This window comes from Agelaius phoeniceus, chromosome 6 (genome assembly GCF_051311805.1).
Source record: "Agelaius phoeniceus isolate bAgePho1 chromosome 6, bAgePho1.hap1, whole genome shotgun sequence".
NCBI lineage: Eukaryota > Metazoa > Chordata > Aves > Passeriformes > Icteridae > Agelaius > Agelaius phoeniceus.
The window spans coordinates 47,898,662-47,918,030 of record NC_135270.1 but is presented as its reverse complement, the minus strand read 5'-3'; the positions used below and the strand labels follow the sequence as shown (position 1 = coordinate 47,918,030).

General features: G+C 44.8%; 1 protein-coding gene across 1 annotated transcript in view; it reads left to right on the top strand.

Moving 5' to 3' along the window:
• The first annotated feature begins 8,291 nt into the window (after positions 1-8,291).
• Positions 8,292-19,369, top strand: part of TC2N (tandem C2 domains, nuclear) — a 31,143-nt gene continuing 20,065 nt past the window's right edge. Inside the window, exon 1 of the mRNA XM_077180627.1 lies at positions 8,292-8,511. The gene's annotated coding sequence lies outside the window, so the exon portion shown is untranslated. The remainder of the gene's footprint in view (positions 8,512-19,369) is intronic.

Below are 19,369 nucleotides of genomic sequence, written 5' to 3'. Positions count from 1 at the left end.
GAACTGGTTTCCTCGTATATAAATCATTAACCAGTGGCTAGTTCTCACTCCTGCCTGCACTATGTCTCTTATGACTTCAGTACAACAAAGGCTTTTCCACCCACATGATACTCAATGACCCATGCCTAATGAGGCTTGAGTTTGTTGCTTGGGTTTGTGTTTTGCAGGTGGAATGTTCTTATTTCAGCAATTTGCAAGGACAGCCAAAACTGGCTCTGGTTTGCTTTGTGGAAAGTCAAGGAACTTAGGTCACACAGTTGCTCTCTCACATTCTCATCACTCAAATAACTCATTGCAAAGTGAGGTAGGTCATTGACTGGGCTTGTGATGATTTACAAGGCTCTCTGAAAGCTGATCTGCCCTCAAAGGAAGCACCGCCGCTCATTTCCAGCATCACGAGAACGCGTCATTTCCCTTCACTACACTGCAAACACATCAATTCTGAATCACATGCTCAAGAGAAATTGCACTGAAATGAGCACACATGCAAACTGAAAGAGGAGAGGCCCAGTGCAGGAATGCTGAACTACAAAAATTCTCTTCAAGAGAAGAAAACAACTCTCTAGAACTACTCAAAGAAAATGAGAAAGTAGGTGTGACCCTTGATCAAAGGCTTAGGGTTCTACAGTCCACTCTGGTTGAAGTGGCCTGATGAGTGAAAGTAACAAGGGGCTGGTTTGCCACTGAATTTGGTAGAGAATGGACACTTCACAAAACACAGCTGCTCTGACTTTGCTGTTGACATACAGCTGAAGCAGCCCAATACAGGTTTTCCACACCTGAGTAACTTTATCCTTCTTTCTCTAGTTGTTTAGGATTTGCTTTTTAGGTTGTCATTACGCATGCTGCTATGTCTGTCTGACATGGGGTTGCACAGGGGACTGAATACTGTGATCCCCTCCCCTTTGTGGCTCTTTTCACTATGCAAGACCAATTTGTTCTGACAGTGTCCTCCCAGCTAAGGGGATAGAGCTCTGTGGATAAGGAAACTGTCTCTCTAAAGCTGACTCATGAATGTGGACAAACCTGAAATAGGTTGTACTTAATCTTCTGTCAGTGCTATCCAGCCAGCTGGTAAAGGACACTGCACTGCTGGAGAGATGGGGTTTTGCTGGGCTGTAAAACTGACACCCTGCAGGGCTTTAACCTCCTGCTGCACTTCCTTAAGGGTAAACTCTGAATTGTATTTCCTTGAGAAATCCCATGGGCTGTATTCTGTGTACCAGAACTCCTGCTATCTCCTCCCTCTCTGTTTTTGGTGGCACCAGTTCCTCCTCAAGCCTGCAAGTGCTGCTGAATGTTGTTAACCTGTCCTTGGTGTCAGCCTGCACATAACCAAATCAAATGGAAAAAATGAGCCTACGTGGTTTTTTCCAGGAAGTCAGAGAGCAGCTCCCTGTCTCACACAGGTGAACACTTTCTCACGCCATGTACTCATTAGGACAGCAAGTGTGATCTCAGCTCTTTCACAATGATGTTTATAGTCTGTGCCAGTTTGTAAGGACTGTTCTGAATGGCAGCTGGCTGCTGATCTTTAACAGCACTTCTGCACTCCCATTTTTACTCTTTCTAGCCTGTTTTATTCCTCCTTTCTTGGGCTCTGGCACAGTTCAGTCACTATATCATCCCAAAATCATCATCAAGGCCTCCTAAAATCCAGTACTGAAACGCATCCTCCATCTGCCTGCTAATGAAAATCCTTGTCACTCATGGGATCACCATGTCAATTTAAATAAAGGAACAGCCAGTTCCAGTCAAGTTTTGGCTGAGAAATGTTTGGTCAGATTTTCTAAGATCTAGAAGAACTAGTTTAATCAATCCTTGCTTGCTTGTATGCTGTACCTTCCATCTCCTACCACGCTTTTCATTCTGTCACTTGCATACAAATGCACATGGTTTTAATGTGAAGTTAAATCCTTGAGCTGCAGTGAATTAACCCTTCACCCTTAAATTCCTTGCTACTGTACAATCTAGTTTTTATAGAGCTAAGAGTTAAAGCAATAGTGACAACAAAATACTTGAAGCAAGTGGGTATTTGGTCACTATGGAAGGCCAGCCTTAGTCATACATATACAAACTTTTGGGCTTGGGAAGTACAGGTAAATAGCACAGCAAAGATACTGTGTCCCACAAACAGATATTTGTACCTACAGCGCTGACTCAGGATTCTTGAAAATAGTCTCTGAAGAAAATACCACCAAGAATAAATAACCTGCAGTTTTCAGCTGTTAAGTTTCCTAACTTCCTGGTAAAGCACTGGTTAGTGACACCTGCACCCATCCACTCAGATGTATCATTGAGTGGTACCAAGGTGTAACCCATTTCAGCCTGTTTGGCAGAGCAGTGTCTCAAGGGCTGTGTGTTCTCTCCTCTCTGAATATTTTTGTATGTAACCAAACAGATTAAACATGCAAATCCTCACCTTTGCAGTGAGAGCTCATCCTTCCTCCTGCCCTACAGCCCCTAGTGATATCAGCAAGGGCTGTGGCACATTTACCTCCCAGTGATTCTGGCTGCAAGGCTGAGGAGCCAGTGCTGCAGCACAGGGAAGGCTGGGAATGTGGGCAGCAGGTTGGCTTTCCCTTATTTCCTGCACCTTAAGAGTGCTGCCTTCTTTTGCCTGGGAAAGGAGCAGAACAACCTGCAGCTGGGTTAAAGTGTTAAAATTAGGGTAGAGTGGGCTGGTAACTTCTGTTTCTAGTTATGTCATTTCTTGAATGGCTTTAAGTACCTTATCTTTCCCAGGGGGATGTGCCAAAGCTCCAGTTTGGAGGTCAATGTGTGTTCTCCTTTTGAACCAAGCGATTTTTGATGGAAGAACAGCATTCCAGCTTCTGTGAGCAACCAGTCACTGGCCTCCATGGGTCTTCTTCTGAGCTCCCTCACTTCAATGGGGCCAGGAGGCTTTAAACTGCAGTGATTTCTGTAATGGCTTTTTGTCATCACATGAAATGAGGTTTGCTTTCACCTGAAAATAGGAGACCAAAAAAGTTTTTTACAACTGGAAACAGTAAATTATTTTTGTGCTTTTTGGCCTTTTTCTTGACTCAGTCCCTTTCAGAAAGGATCTTTTGTGTGCTGTCCTTGCTCTGTGCACGGGTGACACCTGGCTGGCCTCTTCTTCCTGGGGACAGGAACATCTGCTCATCCTTGGGCAGCCCTGTGTCTGCTTTTGGGAGACAGGCCAGTCCTGAGGCTCTCAGCAGGCTCTAGAGAGATGGTGGTGTGAAAATACAGGGCAGGGCAGCAGCACCTGGCCCCGAGGTCCCAAAAAGAGAGGTGGGAGGAAAGGGCCCAGCAGGTGTTTGCCCTTTGCTTGGACAGGCAGAGACCCAGGCCCTGAGCAGGCTGGGACAGGCCAAGCTGCCTCCTATCCCCTCTCCCACATTGAAAGAGGCATTTTTGGGCAGTGTCACAAGCAAAGGGGACTGTAACAGTGATTGGGAAGACATCCCAGAAGTGCCCCACGAGGTAGCATGACCCCAGCCTAGTGAGAGAGCATATTCCTGGGATTCACAAACAGCCCAGGGAGCACTCCCCAGGCAGGGAAAGATTTTCACTGCTAACTGGTCACATCTAGCATTCCTTGATGTGCTTTTATGTCAGATGTAACTGAAATAGTTCTGTAAGATCTCTTATGTCTCTGGCTTGTAAAATACAATAATTTCTTACTAGGTTACACTAATATTTCGTAATTCATTCTTAATATTATTCTTCAATAAAGCTCTGTGCAAACAATCCATCCCACAGGAGGAACTTCTGCCAGATCCCAGATGTCAAACACATTTTCTTCAAATACAGGAGTTCGTGACCTTTTATGTTTGTTAATGTGACGCCATGGAAATTATTTATAATAAATAAGCATATTTCAGAGTCAGGTGTTCCATGGGCCCTTTTTCAGTGATACAACAGCCCTTCTTGAAACAGGTCTTTCCTGTTTTGTTGTAGGGGTTTTTTTCCCCTAACAATGAAGGTTTGGGAACAGCCTGAAACCCCGTTATTGAACCAAGTCCAACTACTGCACTGAAAGGTGGACAGTAACTTTTAAGATAATTCATTTTTCATATCTTTCCTGAAATCAGCAGCAGATATAAGTTCTAACTTTTTTTTAATCCTGAACCCTGAAAAAATTAATTTTTAAACTGCAGACTGTATATTGTCTTACAGCATCAAATCAAAGAGGAAACCACTGGAATTGTTTGGATCTAAATGATACATTTAATATGACCACTGATTTTCGATGTAGCAAGCTCATTTTAAAGCTGGGCTACAACCACCTACCCACAATCTTCCAGGTATAAGACCTATAAAAAATATCTGAAGGTGTCAATATGTTGACAACATTGAGTCTTATCTTTTTTCAGTAGATGTGACAATGTCCTCCCAAACCTGTGCCAGATTAAGAGCATCTGGCTCTTAATGAAGTCAGACAAGAAAAGGATAATATTAGAAAACAATGCAAGGAGCATGCCTTGGCTCTGTTACATCCTTTTCTCAACTACACACAAAGGTTTATAATGCCTCCTGAGTTTATTGGATTCATCATCTTGGATCCCTGGACACTGGCAGCAGCAACAAATGTCTCCTGAGGAGGAAACAGAACCATTTGCTCCTGCACCCACAGTTCCTCCTGTTCATCACTCTGGGCTGAAGCTGATGGCCTGGCCAGAGCAGCACCCTTGTGCCTCAGTGATTATCCACCCTGGAACCTTTCCTCACCTTTGGACAGTTTGGGGCTGGCAGCACTGACAATGTTGAAGGCCTCTGTGGAGCACAGAACAACTGCTGCAGCTCACACAGATGTGGGACTGGCTGTGGAGAGACAGGACCAAAGTGTTCTGGTGCACAAAGGATGAGCCCTCCTTGGATTTATTATCAGAATGTGTTAATGATGTGTGTGTGCAAAGAAAATCTGCCTTACAGCATAAGGCAAAACATAACAAGCTAGAAAATCTATTTTCAAATTCACAGTACATAAAATCTCAATGAGATAAGGAGAGTGTCTAATTTGAACAGCAGAGTATCTCCATGTAATTGCTTGTCTAGGCATTGTACAACATTTTCAAATGGTACTGGACATTGTGCAATAAAGCTGTCCTTCTGCAGCTCTGTGGGAGAAGGCAACGGGCTGCAGTCTCAGATGGTTGACAGAATTACAGCAGGTAAGGAAGTGTGATGTTAAACATGCATTTGATAAAAGGAGAAAATAAAAAATAATAGTCACGGACTGAATTATAGCAGCTTTCTCTAATGAAGTGTGTGGACCACACCCAGCATCTGTGGCAGAGGAGGGAAGGTGTCAGTAAAACCCAAAGGTTATGATGGGAATGGAAAGAAACCAGGCTCCAGCTGAGAGCAGGACAAGGAGGATGAGGAAACAGTTTCATGTTGCTCCCAAAAAACCCTCAGGGGACAAAGATTACTGCTGCAAAAACTTTAATGGTAGTAAAATCCTCTGGCTGCAGAAGTTGTTTGTAAGGAAGGTGTATTAACTTCTTTGAGACTTCAGCTGAAAACCACTCTGCTATTCCACTGAAATCTAAGTTGCGAAATCCTTTTTCCCTCTCAAAAGGTCTCTGCCTCAGAATACCTAATTTAGTGGTTATACAGGGAATTTGGCTATGAGATGGTGTAGGCTGTGTGCTGGACTTGTCCTGATAACACCCTGCTTTTAGGTCCTGATGGCTGAGCTCATCACTTGGCTGCTGCAATGTACCCTGGAATTAACTCTGATCATAAGTACATCACTTGATGTTAGTTTCTGCAACTAAAATATTTCATAAGTAGTGGTGTTAAATGCTTGCTTGCTCTGAAGGATTCTCAGCTGGGAGAGAGCTGGGAAAGCTATTTGGAATCATCAGCTGCCTAATTTCATGTAATTCTTCATAAACTAGGCAAGAACTTCTAAGCAATTATGTCTTCCACTTTTGTGTTTAAAGGATTTCAGTGTGCTCTGTGTGAACATTGATTCAACCTCTGAACTCCTTGATTTCTAACATGGAAGTTGGCATGTCAGTAAGTGTGCACAGGTGGTGGGATCGGGTTTCTGATGCAAAGGATCACGTGGGAGAATTCAGTCCGAATTTATTCAAAGTTGCAGCCTCCATCAGCATTCCTGCTGAAAACTTTGTTCACTGGAGCATTTGCAGAGTGAAGAAAAAGGGTCTTAATCTGTTTGAAAGTGTTTGCAGATGTAAATAATTACTCAAGATTTGTGTCAGTATTTGTACATGGGGTTTTTATTATTTCAGGTCCAGTTCCTAAAGGTTTGAGGCCCAGAGATGATAATATAGACTCCTGCTTGTAGCTACTTTCTATAGTCTTCTGGCTACTTCTCTTTCAACAAGAAAAACACTGGGAAATTGTAATCCAATAGCATAAACAGGCTCAGCAGCAAGTGAGAAAGTCTGCGCTGCAGAGGTTCAAAACAGATGAGACAAGGCCTCACTGGGGAATATGAGAGGTGAAGCATAGCCCAGACTAATAAATTCTCTTCATATTGGCCCTGCATGGGTCTGCTCAAGTATTTGAGCCCTGCATTTCTGGAGCTGAGAGTGCTGTGGTTTGGCAGAGCCAGCCAAAAGCCGCCCAGTTTATTAGCTTGCTCTGAGTACCGGGGGTGCCTGGAGCAGAGGCAGATAAGGAGCAGGAGCAGCTGCAGAGAACCAGGAATGAGTGAGGATGAGTGGCTGCAATGCCAGCCTGGAATGGTCAGCAGAGGAGAGGGGAGCCAACAGCAGCAGCCAGCGAGGCAGGGGAACATCACCAGCTTTGTGAGGCAAGGTTTAGTTACAGAAAGATACAGCACAGCATGGAGCACTCTGGGCACTGGCAGGGAAGCAGGATCTTGTTTCCAGCTGACAAGAAAAGAGGTAAATTGGTTTCACTGCTGATCTTCAGACTAGGTTTGTTTGCAACAAAAATCTTTCAAGGAAGGAGAGAGGTTTCTCTCCCATCCCAGCTAAAAACATCACAGGACAGTAATGCTCTCCCCATGCACCCAAGATCAGGTTGTCCACATCCCTTACCATGCACAGCTGAATGCTGTGCTTATTGAAACAAACTTCCCAATTTTCAAGCAGCTGAAAAGACTGAAAGGTGTCCCAAACCTTCAGAAGAGCCACGGAGATGTGTCAATAGGCCCTCTCAAATTACAGGGCACAGTCTTGCCTGGATGAAGAAGGAAGGTCATATTGCAAACTGGTTTTTTTCCTCTAACTGCCTTGGCAAAAGTACTGGTTTTAATGTCTTTTCCTTCATCAGAGAGGCAACCTGCAGTCCCAATGGACAGCTGCTGCTGCCCTGCAACCCCAGCAGCTGGAGAGCCGTTCAGGCAGGACTGGAAGTCGTTGAGAGCCCGAAAAACCCTGGAGCATGACAATGCCGAGGTAACCTGATAGCAGCAAGCTGCATACAGGGGCCTTATCAGCAGTTTAACAACACACTTCTGTGAACAGTGAAAATAAAGCTGTTTGGTCGTGTAAATTAATCCAGTGAGATGCCTTGAAATGAGTGATTGATGTGCACCTCAGGAGGACTCAGATAATTCTGGAAGCACACCAGGTTACTGGTATTTCTTTAAAACAGTGACCATGCATAACCTCATGAGTTCCATTAACAGGAGACAGAGCCTCTCTGCTATGTGATACCAGTACCTGCAAGTGGCTCTGAGCAGAGATGAACAGAGATGCTTTGTCAGCTCAAAATTTATAAGTCTGTGCTTTTGGCAGAGGGTCTCACACCCCTTACAGTGGCTCTGGAGTTTAAGTAGCTGTGTTACATTGCATGATGACAGGCATGAAATTCTTAGTTAGCAGCAGTTCTGTGGTGTCATTACATTTAAAATGAAAAATATTGTAACAGGAAAAAATAGTCTTGGTGAATGGGGAAGCCACTAAAGACTGCAAATCAAGAGGACAACTGTGCAAAACTTCAATGACTGGAAATTTAAATGCTCTCAGAATGTAAACATTTCTTTGGGGAAATACACACTTTCCCCTACTAATCCAGCCCCACCTTTTCTTCATATTGACCTCTTGGGGTATTGTTCCAGTTACCAAAACTAGAATCAAGGAGAAACCACCTTGACACTTACAGAACTTTTCCTTCCTGCAAAGAAATTTCCCAACCAGCACTTCCTGCTGAAAATTCTAAACCAATCAGCTGTGTGTGATCCCTAAGTTACCCTACGAACTGTGCACTCTAGTGGCAGGGGCTTTCTCACGTGTCCATGTGAAGCCTACCACGGATCCATATTCTGACTGGACATGCCGTTTTCTAACATTGTAAAACATGAAAAAATCGCTTTTTCTCTCTAAAACAGAAGCCTGGCTGTACTTCTAGCAAAGCGAGGGGCGGCTCTGGACCGACTTTGCAGGTGTCACGGTCCAGCAAGAGCCAAAGAAGAGTCCCTGGCAGCCATTTGGAGGCAGGTTTGCCCCGGCGAGTAGCTCAGGTGAGGCGGGAGAGTCCCGAGCCGCCGGGGAAACTCCCCCTGGGCGATAGCGATCGGTGAGTAAGCGCTGCCGAGCACACCTGGCCGGGCGGGCCGCGGCAGGGCCGGCTGAGGAGGGCAGGACGGGAGAGCGGCCGTGCCCGGCTGAGGAGGGCAGGACGGGAGAGAGCGGCCGTGCCCGCTGAGGAGGGCAGACGGGGGAGAGCGGCCGTGCCCGGCTGAGGAGGGCAGGCGGGAGAGCGGCCGTGCCCGGCTGAGGAGGGCAGGACGGGAGAGCGGCCGTGCCCGCTGAGGAGGGCAGGACGGGAGAGCGGCCGTGCCCGGCTGAGGAGGGCAGGACGGGAGAGCGGCCGTGCCCGGCTGAGGAGGGCAGGACGGGAGAGCGGCCGTGCCCGGCTGAGGAGGGCAGGCGGGGGAGAGCGGCCGTGCCCGGCTGAGGAGGGCAGGCGGGGGAGAGCGGCCGTGCCCGGCTGAGGAGGGCAGGACGGGAGAGAGCGGCGGTGCCCGGCTGAGGAGGGCAGGCGGGGGAGAGCGGCCGTGCCCGGCTGAGGAGGGCAGGCGGGGGAGAGCGGCCGTGCCCGGCTGAGGAGGGCAGGCGGGGGAGAGCGGCCGTGCCCGCTGAGGAGAGCAGGCGGGGAAGAGCGGCAGGGCCCGGCCCGGGAGGGCAGGCGGGGGCCGGGCGGCGCGCACCGAGCGGCGGCTCCAGCGCGGGGAGAGCGGCGGCTTCGGCACCGGCTTCGGCTTCGTTCCTGTCTCGCGGCAGCTCCGGTGGGCAGAGGGGTCGGCAGCGCCATCCCAGCAGGTACCGGGCCAGGGCAGGATCCCCCCGGGGGCCGCGGGCAGGGCAGCGGGGAGCCGAGCCATGGCGAGTGTCTGTGATTCCTGTCGACTTTGGGAGATGCAGGCAGGTAGTAGCTATTTTGAAGTACTGGGGAATGAAGTGCTAAGTATTCGTTCAGTACTAACTGGGTAATGAAGTAGTAACTATTTTGAAGTACCGGGGAATTGACTCTTCATTCAAATTAGGTGCGAGGTTCAGTTGTACTTAGAACAGTTGTACTTCAGTTGTACTTAGAGCAGTTTCGACGCGCTATTGCTGTATGAAAATGGCCTTCTAATATTCAAATCTTCTGTGTGAATTAGCAGCTAAGTGATGTCACAGGCCAGCGATAGCTGATTAGATCATCTTCATCTAGGCTTCAAGTAATTAGAGATGTGGTTTAGTCAAAACTCCAAAGGAAGTTGTGAATATAGCTTGTGAACAGTTTCCCCTCTGCGTGGGATGAAATTAGCATCAGAAAACACATATTTACTGAAGTTATGTCCTGCTGTATCCACTAGCACTGCTAAAGCAGCAGGTATAATTGTAAGCTGGTTCAAGTTGTCCTGTTCACAGTTGTTTAATCCATACCATGAAGCTGGATCCTGGGTGTTTTGGATCACCCTGGTTGTTAAACAGCAATCAGAAATAAATACCATCATTAATTAAGCTGGTCTTGTAACTCTCCTTTGATGTGGATTTGATTTCTCTAGATAAGAATGAGAAGGTTGTTATTGTGACTGTTCCTACAATGCACACTTCCAGTCCGCCTGCTGTAATTGTGCAGGAAAATAACTCGGGATGTCCACGGGGCCACAGCTGTCCAGTGCCTTCCCATCTAAAAGATCCTGTGAGCACCTACACCTTGGGGCTGGACTCTTGCAGTCCCAGCCCTCAGTCTCTGACCTGTGCAGGCTCAGGTTTTTCCCAGTGATATTTGCTGAATGCATCGAGGTTTGCTGCTTTATGTGCCTTTAGTTTTTACAGTGGTGATTAGCTGGGTGTCCAAGCTGTCCAGGCATTTCGAAGTGAGGTGCACCTTGATAAGTTCTTCTTGGAGAGTCAGGAATCAGGGAATCAGGACTACTTAAAAACCGTGTAAGGGAATACATTGCCATGCCTTTTTCCCTCCCTTCCTGTTCTTTCTAGGTTGTTTCTATAGCTGTTAGACACATGTGAAGAAACAAGTTCTGATTTTGCATCCTTCATTTCTCTAGAGAGTGCTAGACCCATAAACCTTTGTGCTGTTCTGGGCTGGTGGTCTCTGGCTTCTTACTTATTAAACTGTTTCACCTTGCTTTCAGTACACAAATACTCATTAGGTGAGCTGTGATCTTACAACTCGGTGGCTAGGGCATAAATCCAGGAGTGGGGAAGTTTAATTTTTCATCCTTTTTCCAACTGTATGCTAAATATTAAAATATATATTTGCAGAATATACGAGGTTAAGCAATACTTAATTTCAAGAGAATACATACTGAAGTGTCCCTTGATTCTTGCCAATACTTATAAAAATGACACCTACTAAAAACGTTGCACCCAGAGGGTATGTTGGACTTCACAGATGTCACATGAATTCCACTGCCCTCCCCTGCATTTAATTTAGATGATGGATCCCCAGGTGATTAATTCCTCTTTCTTCTTATGCTGTGGAAAGAATGAATGTGGGCAGGATTGTTCAGTCATGTGTGTGTAGGCTATTAATTTATAATGTTGGAAAAAAAGTTTAGGCACTGGTCTCTTTTTCTTTGTCCTAAACCTCAGGCTTAGTTGTTTTCCTTGTTTGTTCTGTCACTTGTTTAGTATCTGCTGGTTGGCTTTTCACTCATCCTGCTGGTGGGTGGTTCAGTTTCAGTTGTAAGTTACTCTAAATGCACTCTCCCCAGGGCTGTGGCTTGGCTGTGAATTGTGCAGTCCTGCTCTGGTCCCCTATTTCCCCCACTGCATTCTGACCCCACCTTGTGCAGTCAGCCATTTAAATGGCTGATTTAACTCTCACAGGGAGAGTTAAAAAACTACTTATTTTTTTAAAAGAAAATGAAAAGGTTGTTTATTTTGGTCATTTGATTTTGCATCTAATCAGTGAGCTGGGCCAGCTCACTGTGCAGCTGCGTGTTTGCTGGGTCCTGCAGGAGTGGCTGTTGGCAAGGCAGAGCTGCACAGCTCCCCCAGTAGCAGCCAGCCCTTTCAGCAAGTTTGGGACAGGCAGATGCAGCCCCCATGTGTGGTGGCAGAGCCAGAGGACCTGCCTTGCCAGGGCAGCCTCAGCTAGGAAACCAGACTTGGGCTGGCTTAGGCCTGTCATGTCTCTCCTATCTGCTGTGGCTTATACCAGCAGTACACTTTGACTTTGGTGAAACACTTATTGAACTTTTTTGCTTGATTAAGGTGCTATTTACTTCATTTAGTGAATTTTATGTGATGCATATCCTGATGTATTTCTCCTCTCTTTGGACTCTTGTTTAATTTTATAGAAGAACGGCTTTGTTTACCCTGAGTTGCTATCTCCCCAGATACCTTAAATCTGGTAAATATTCTCTCTAATCTAAGTAGGACAACACCCAATCTCTGTCAGCAGAGAACTTAAGATCTCATCTGTTTAGAGTGAAAGGCAGAGCAAGCTCTGACTGGAAGTAGAGCAGTCTCTGTTTAAGCCATGTTGTTGTTCTAGTTAGTAATGCTGCTCAGGCTCCATCAGGAGGATTCCTTCTGCAGAGAGAAGTTAGCCTGGAAGCCTTTTGCAGCCAGCATGCATCTTCACATCTAAACTGAGAAGCCTCATGTGGGAAGAGGATCAGAACCTGGGTTTGCTTGAGCTTCTTTGTGTTCCATTATATTTTTTAATGATCTTAATACATCAAACCATGCAGAATTGGTGAGGATACTTGTCTTAAGCGTAGTATGAGTATTTGTTTGCCTGTCATTGCAGCTGAAGTTTGCACTAATTTAGTGCCAAAAATAAATTATGTCATCAATCTGGTGCTTATCTTTCCTGTAAATTGTACCCTGGTGATTTTGTTTTGAATCTTTGTTTTTCGGTGATCTAATAGCCAGACTTAAACTGGAGAGAACAGATAATTAGGTCCCAAATGAAGGGTGTTGATGTTTGGGGGGTCCTTGTGGTCACTGCAATGGCCTGAAGAGTGAGTTCTGGAGATACTCCTTTGGCAATTAAACCAGCTTTGAAAAAAAGCAGTGTAGAAGGGCCATTTCCCAATGACTTTGAAACCTCCATGGCACTCCACTAATTTGGCACCTCTGCTTTGGAGGCAGGAGCCTGGCTGTGAGCAGGGTGCTGCAGCCTGGGCAGGGGTGCCTGGCTCTGGGCCCCAGAGCCCCTGCATGGATGCAGTGCAGTGCCTCAGCTCTGGCTGAAGCATGGAGAGCCTCAGGCTGCCTGCCTTTGGTGCACAGCCTCATCATCAGAGCTGGGGGTCGCTTCTCCCTGAAGGATTGCAGCCCCTCTCTCCCCCAGAGTTCTCTGTGGGCAGAGGGGGCTGGAGGTGGCTTTGCCCACCCTGCTTGTTGAAGCTGGGTCAGGTGGTTCATGGGGCCAGAGATGGCCCAGCCCTTGACCAGGACTTGACAGGGGCTGGAGAGAGCAGAGCAATGTGAGGCTGTGGCAGAATTCTCTTTATAAAGGTCAGGCCTGCAGTGAGTGCACTGTGTTTGTACATCTTCCCATAAGGAAAGCACCTGCCATGCAGAGAGGAGGGTTAGTCAGGATGAGGTTTAAAAATCACTTGAGCAGTGCCTTTGTGGTTAGTGGTGAATTGATACAAAAGCAAGTTGCATCCTGTTTCTGAGATAAATTCTGTTGTTTAGCACTCTTAAGTGACAACAAAACATTCTCAAGACCAGTTTAATTTTGTGGTAGGGAGAAATTCTAAAAATTTTAATTCTGTGTTGTTTTTGTTGGGTTTTCTTTCTCCATGATTTACTTCTGCAGAAGGGAGTTGTTGGCCTCTAGACTGGGAGCTTTCTCTGACTTTCCCATTCAGTTCTCCATCTTCTCAGCAGTGACCAGAGTTGCAAAAAAATTTCTTCCATGAAGCCTTAATAAAACACAGAACTTCTGCCTAAATTACTCTGGCTTTCATTCTGTTCAGTGGTATATGTACTTCCAGATGTAGTTTGACCAGGGTGTGAAATCATGGGTCCAAAATCTCTTAGGAAGAGTGTTGATTTAAACTCAATAGAATTTTTTTAAAACCCATACATTTATGGTGTAGCAATTGTTCACTGTGTTGTTAAACAGTTCTGTCCTAAGGGAAAAGAGGGAATGGCAGCTTCATGCTGCCAGCTTCTGCTCTCAGGACCTCTGTCTCCTCAGAAGGGAGCAGAGCCCCACCACCATGTCCCAGACTTGTAGCAGCATTTGGCCAATAATGATTGGGATCTTAGATACTGCCATTAAATTGAGACAGTTTTGATTTCTGCTGTTTCTCCCCATGTCTGTGCAAAGTCCTTGAAAAATGCCTCTGTTACACAATGCCTGGTTACCACTCATCTGGCTGGGCAGCTGCCAGCAGCTCCAGCCAATACAGCTCTCTGAGAGGCACTGCTGGGGCTGTTATAGTGGTTCTGGGTTCCTGGTCTGGGTGGATTTCATGCAAAAAGTAATAAATAGTTGTACTTTATAAGGACAGTATCCTTCTGGACTTTTATTTCAGTGTGTGTTTAGGCAGCTTCCTGAGCTCAGTACACATGCCCTGCAGAGCCATACTCCCAGTCTGGTTTGGATTTGAATTATTTAAGATCAGTTCCCATTTCCTGTTCTTGAGTCATTCATTTAACCTGTTTTCATATATGAAATGTACTTGAGTTACCTTTCCTTTCTTAATCTCAGACACGGTCTTCCAGCTTTTATCTCTATAGCTGACATGTTTGCTTCCTCTCACCACTGTGTAACTGGTTCTGCAGTGACAGTTTGGGGCAGAACTGCTGAACAGGGGATCCTCACCTATTGGAAACTTCATAATTGGCAGGTTTTTTGTCTTCATCATGAAACAGGATAACAATTATGTGCAAAATAACTATTAAAAAACGGCTCCATCTAAAACAAAGCAGTGATGTGTGTGCCCCATGTATATGTAAAGAAATTGTCCATCTTCATTCTTGTTTTAATGGCAATGAAACTAATTTTCCATGCAAAACTGCTTGGGTTTCCTTCCTTTTCTTTTCTTCTTTTTTCCCCCCCAAATATACAGAAGAGCTGTTTGCATTAGCTGTCTGGATGGTATATGTGTATCCATGTGTTTTCTGTATGGCTCTGTGGTCATGGCAGCAGCTGAGGAATCCTGAATGCCATTTAATGCTCTTTTTCAGTGTTGCATTGAGTTGGATTCCAAGGGCCATCTTTTCAAAACTAGACACATTTAGCCATGTTAGGGAACTCCACAGGCAGATGCTCTTGCCTAAAATACCTTCTTCTTGGCTGTCTTGTTGAAAAATGAATCCAGATGTTTCCAGTTTTGTTTGGTATCAGAGCTATAGAAGGACTGCTGACAGTTCTATTTTCATGGCTTCTTGGCATTAACAGCAGAAAGAGAAAAAATTGGATTAAAACCTGACACAGAATACATAAAGAAAGTCTTAAGTTTTAAGTTAGATTTTAAAGTAACAATTGGTGATTGTTGTGATTTGTTCCTAATCTGCTTAGAGCAAAGGACTTATCTTATGTTGAATTCTTTCCATGTTCTCATCAAAAGCCAAGTTCTTTTTTTACAGATATTTTAGTCTCTTCAGCTTTCTTTTCTGGTGTCCTGACTTCAACTCTTGCTTTGCCGTTTTCCATCTGAATCCAGAAAGGCCTGCAGTCCAACATAATGGATTTATTCTTTTGTTTACTGCCCCAATACATACAATATTGTACATTCTTGTCCAAGTCAGTGAATTTATCTTTTGTTCACAGGAACAGTGTTGTCAGATCAGTAATTGGAGGAATTGGTTGCTTGCCTAATGCAACATTAGGAAGAAACATTATATCAACTTTTACAGCCTAGAGCAGAGGGGATTCTTGGCATATTAAAATCCCAAGTTTTAAGCTTTGTCATGGGATAGATTTATAATGGGTCCTTGTTAATTAAAATACAAATCTCACACAAGAAAAACTGGTTCAGATTTGCGGAAATTTTTCTTTTGGCACTTGTAAATTATATTATTAATGTTTTGCATACTGGGCTAGGATTGGATTAGGTCTACATTTGAGGGCTGCAGGTGCAAGGCTGTAGTGCTAAACCAGAGGCAGGGTGTCCCTTGGGGCCCTGTCAGAAGGACAACTTTGGATCCTGTACTCGTGCCAGGGTTTGTTCCCCTTCTCCAAGGGGTGCCTGAAAAGCAGAAGCAGTTGTTCCTGTAGCACAATAGCTGAAGCACACACACCTGCTCAGCTTTATTTTTCTTAGGGGAAGTAGGCAGGAGCAGTTAGTTCTTCTTTGTGATGTGCTCTGGTGCTCTGTGCCTGGGCTGCGTGTGCAGATGTGCTGAAAGCCTTTTGGCCTCCTCCAGGCTGGAGCCCTGGGAAGAAGCAGCTGCTGAGCTGAATGAGACCACAGCTAGATTGCACAAGTGATCTTTAGGGTTCAGCTCAGGGCCTGCATGAAGAGAGACATACATTAGATCATCTTTGTCTGGGCAGAGAAGCTGGAAAGAGAAGGCAAAGCTGGAGTGGGACACGGTATGTTCCCTCAGAAGTGTGTGTGGGAAGATGTGGCTGCTCCAGGAGAAGTTTCTGCCCTGGCACAATTAGAGCTGGACCTCATTGGCAGGAGAAGGTGCAAAGCAGCTCATGGGCTCACAGTGAGCTCTGCTTTTACTGCTATGACAACATCTAAGCTAAGAACTGATATCTGAGGTGGTTTTCTTTCCCTTGAAAGAAGCTTGCTGAAGTTAAATAGTATTTTTGTACAGTTGTCACATCCTGGGTGATAGCAGCAAAATATTAAGCACTCCTGCTGATTACAAGAGTTTTAAACTTTGCTTGCAACTGTTACCTGTAGCCCAGGTAATATTGGAGCCCAGCAAACAATATCTTACCTGAATGCTCTGGCAGACACCAAAGGGAGTGTGGAGATGCTGTCTGCAGGCTCCCACCTTCCTCAACTTTTTCACTTGCTCAAAATACAGTCAGAAGGATGCAGAGCCAATAGTGGGCTAGTAGTTTGGAATGTCAATACAGTGCTGTGAGAGCAAGAGCAAGCTTGCCTTTACAAGTGTTATTAAATGAAATATTTTCTCACCTTAGATTATCTTGTGATGTTGTTGAGACTGAGGTAGATTGTTCCTGGAGATAGTTAAAATATTAGTAGTGAAGGAAATTAGTTATTGTAACACTTTCTGAAATAAAAACATGTCTTTCTGCTAAAGTTGCTGAGTGTAGTGCAGGCATAACTTGTTGAAATCTACTGGTGTCAGAAGCTGAGGAGAGTGGGACATGGGTTCATAATGGGCCTTCTGGTCTTCAAAAGCAAAACTCTGCTTTAGCAAACTGTAAGTGAATGAGAGGAGGTTGCAGCACAGGACTGACAGCTCATACCCATGATCTGTTCCGTTCAGTTTCCTGTTTTTGTGATCATTGAGAGGAACATGTAAAATTTCCCCTGATGTGCTGCTGTGCCATCATTTACCCAGTGTGGGAAGATGCTTCCTGAGCCTGGGCAGTTGGTGGTTTGTTTGCATCATGGAGTGTGACTTTACCATCTATTTCTGTTACCTGATTCCACTGCATAACTGCTCAAACAACACTGGGAGCCTCTTTGCCCAAGGCAGGCTGTGCAATGGTCTGTCAGAAAATCTCCATCAGCTAAACTAGGTTAATGATGCATGGTCTTCTCTTCAGTTTTAAATATGCAATTACACTCTTTTTTTTAATTTGCTGGACTGGGAGAGTTTTGCATCTGTTGAACTGTTTCTAAGATGTCTCTCACAAGAATGTCTTTCTGGTTGTGTCCTTCAAAAGCCTCATAACTTCTCTTTTTCTGTTGTGTTATTTCAGCATCTTCTTTGTGATCCACTGCTTTCAGGATGAAATCCTTTTTTTTTCCCAGTCACAAAAAAAGAGAAAGCCTCATATTATCTTAATTTCCTTGGAAGGCAGAAGAAGTGGAATAATCTCTGCATGCAGATTTCCAGAGCTTTCATGCTCTTGCAAGAGTTGTGGCTACAAGCAGAGAAGGGGGGTGTAGGTATGCACACACCCACCCACTGGTTACTGCAAATATCACTGCTGTGGGCTTCTTCCAGAAACAGGTACAGAAAGGAGCTTCTTATCATGTGTGGGCATGACATTTTTTGTTTCCTCTTTTTGTAATTCCTGCAGACATCCTGCTACTGTTCAAGTTTATAATGAATAGGAATGAAAGCTGTGTCCTCTCTTGCTCATGCTCAGGCCCACTTGAAGTACATGTCTCTCCTATGTGGGCAGTACAAGTCAGACCTGCATACAGTCCCCATAAAACTAGTAGTTTTAATTTTTTTTTTCAACTGTGGGCTTTATATTTTTGGTAAGTGTGTGTGGGTACATGTGCTGTCCTTGCTGCTGTAGTAGCAAAGTACCTGGAGGGAAATGTCTCAAAACCATTTAGGCTGTTTTACTAGGGCTGGCTGGTTTTGAGACGTGGTGGCCATCAGCCACCCCTCTTCAGCTGAAGAGCTGTGCTGAGAGGGGTGCACAGCTCCCAGACACTCTTCCCCAGAAGCAAAAACACAAAACAGCTGGCTGTGGAAGTTAAGCCTGGAGCAGCATCTGCACCATGAAAAGATAATCCATCTGACCTACATCAGAAGCAGCTTTTGCTATGCTTCTGTAAAACATCTGGAGAGCTGAGCTGGTGCTGTTGTGCTCTCTGAAGGATTTATATGCCCGGGACTGACTGCATCTTGTGGATCCAAAAGGCAGAAAGTCATAGAGCAGCATAAACAGGTAGCAGAGGAGGTATGAGAAACGAGGTGTTTGGCTGAAGTGTGAACTAGCAAGCTTGAGCTCACTTTCTTCAGAGGGCAGATCCTCATATGTTGCAAAGGGTCCTGGCTCCTCTGGGGTTCCTGGAGCTGTAGATGCTTATGTCATTCCAAGATCTGTCCCAAATGCTTTATAACAACTGATAATCCCTTTTTTCTGGGTATTTTGTTTTACACATCCTGCTGTGTGAGAACTTACTGCTACTAGAATTTTGCTGTGGTATGTTTCTAAAATGCAGATCTGAGAATGCATTATTATCATTTATGACTGGCAGTAAATCTCAAAATGTTTGAAACCACTGGCTTAGCCAGCTTTCCCTGTTTGAGAACAGCTATTTCACCTTTGTTTCTATTGTGTAGTTATAAATGTGTTACCTGTTCAACTCCTAGGGAGCAGAGCTGTGACTAAATGCAGTAAAATTCATTGGCAACCTGCAGTCTTGTTGCAAAACACCCTTTCCTCATAAGGCAGTAAAGACCTGACATTTCTTTTCAGAGTGCTTTCAGCTTTTAATATTTAATATTGCTATCATCCGTTTTCTATCATGTTCTTTTTATTTAATGAGTTGTTGAAAATATTTACTTTCTTCTCCAAACATCTCTGTCTTGTAATTGTTCTGGAGGCATTTGGAACTAAAGTCTTTGATACTCTGTTTATCTGATTTTAGCTCAGTCAAAATTTCTATCAGAGGAATCTGGAAATCATTAAGATAATTTATGTTTTCCATCTAAACCCATTAAAATAATAGTTACTATAATTCTCTAGGCTCAGTGTATGTGTGTGGTTAGGCTTTAAACTGCTGTTTCCAGGATCTTCTAATAATGTTGGCTCTCTTTTTGCCTTAGTGTGGAAGTACTCTTGCTGAGTTCCATTTGCTTATCTGACTTTGGCTTGATACTGGGAAGAGAGAAATGAAATGGCTTATTGAATTTGGTGAAAAACACCAAGAAAGAGAAAATTTGACACACGAGTGACAAGATGTGGGTTCAGTTCCCTCTTCTGCAAAGTGATTTCTCTCTATTTGTCTGAAAATGAGGGTGAATTCTCTTTCCCTCCATCCTTTTGTCCATCTAGAGTCTCAAAAATTGAGGATGTCCATGTTATGTGCATATTGCCCAACAAAAACTGACCC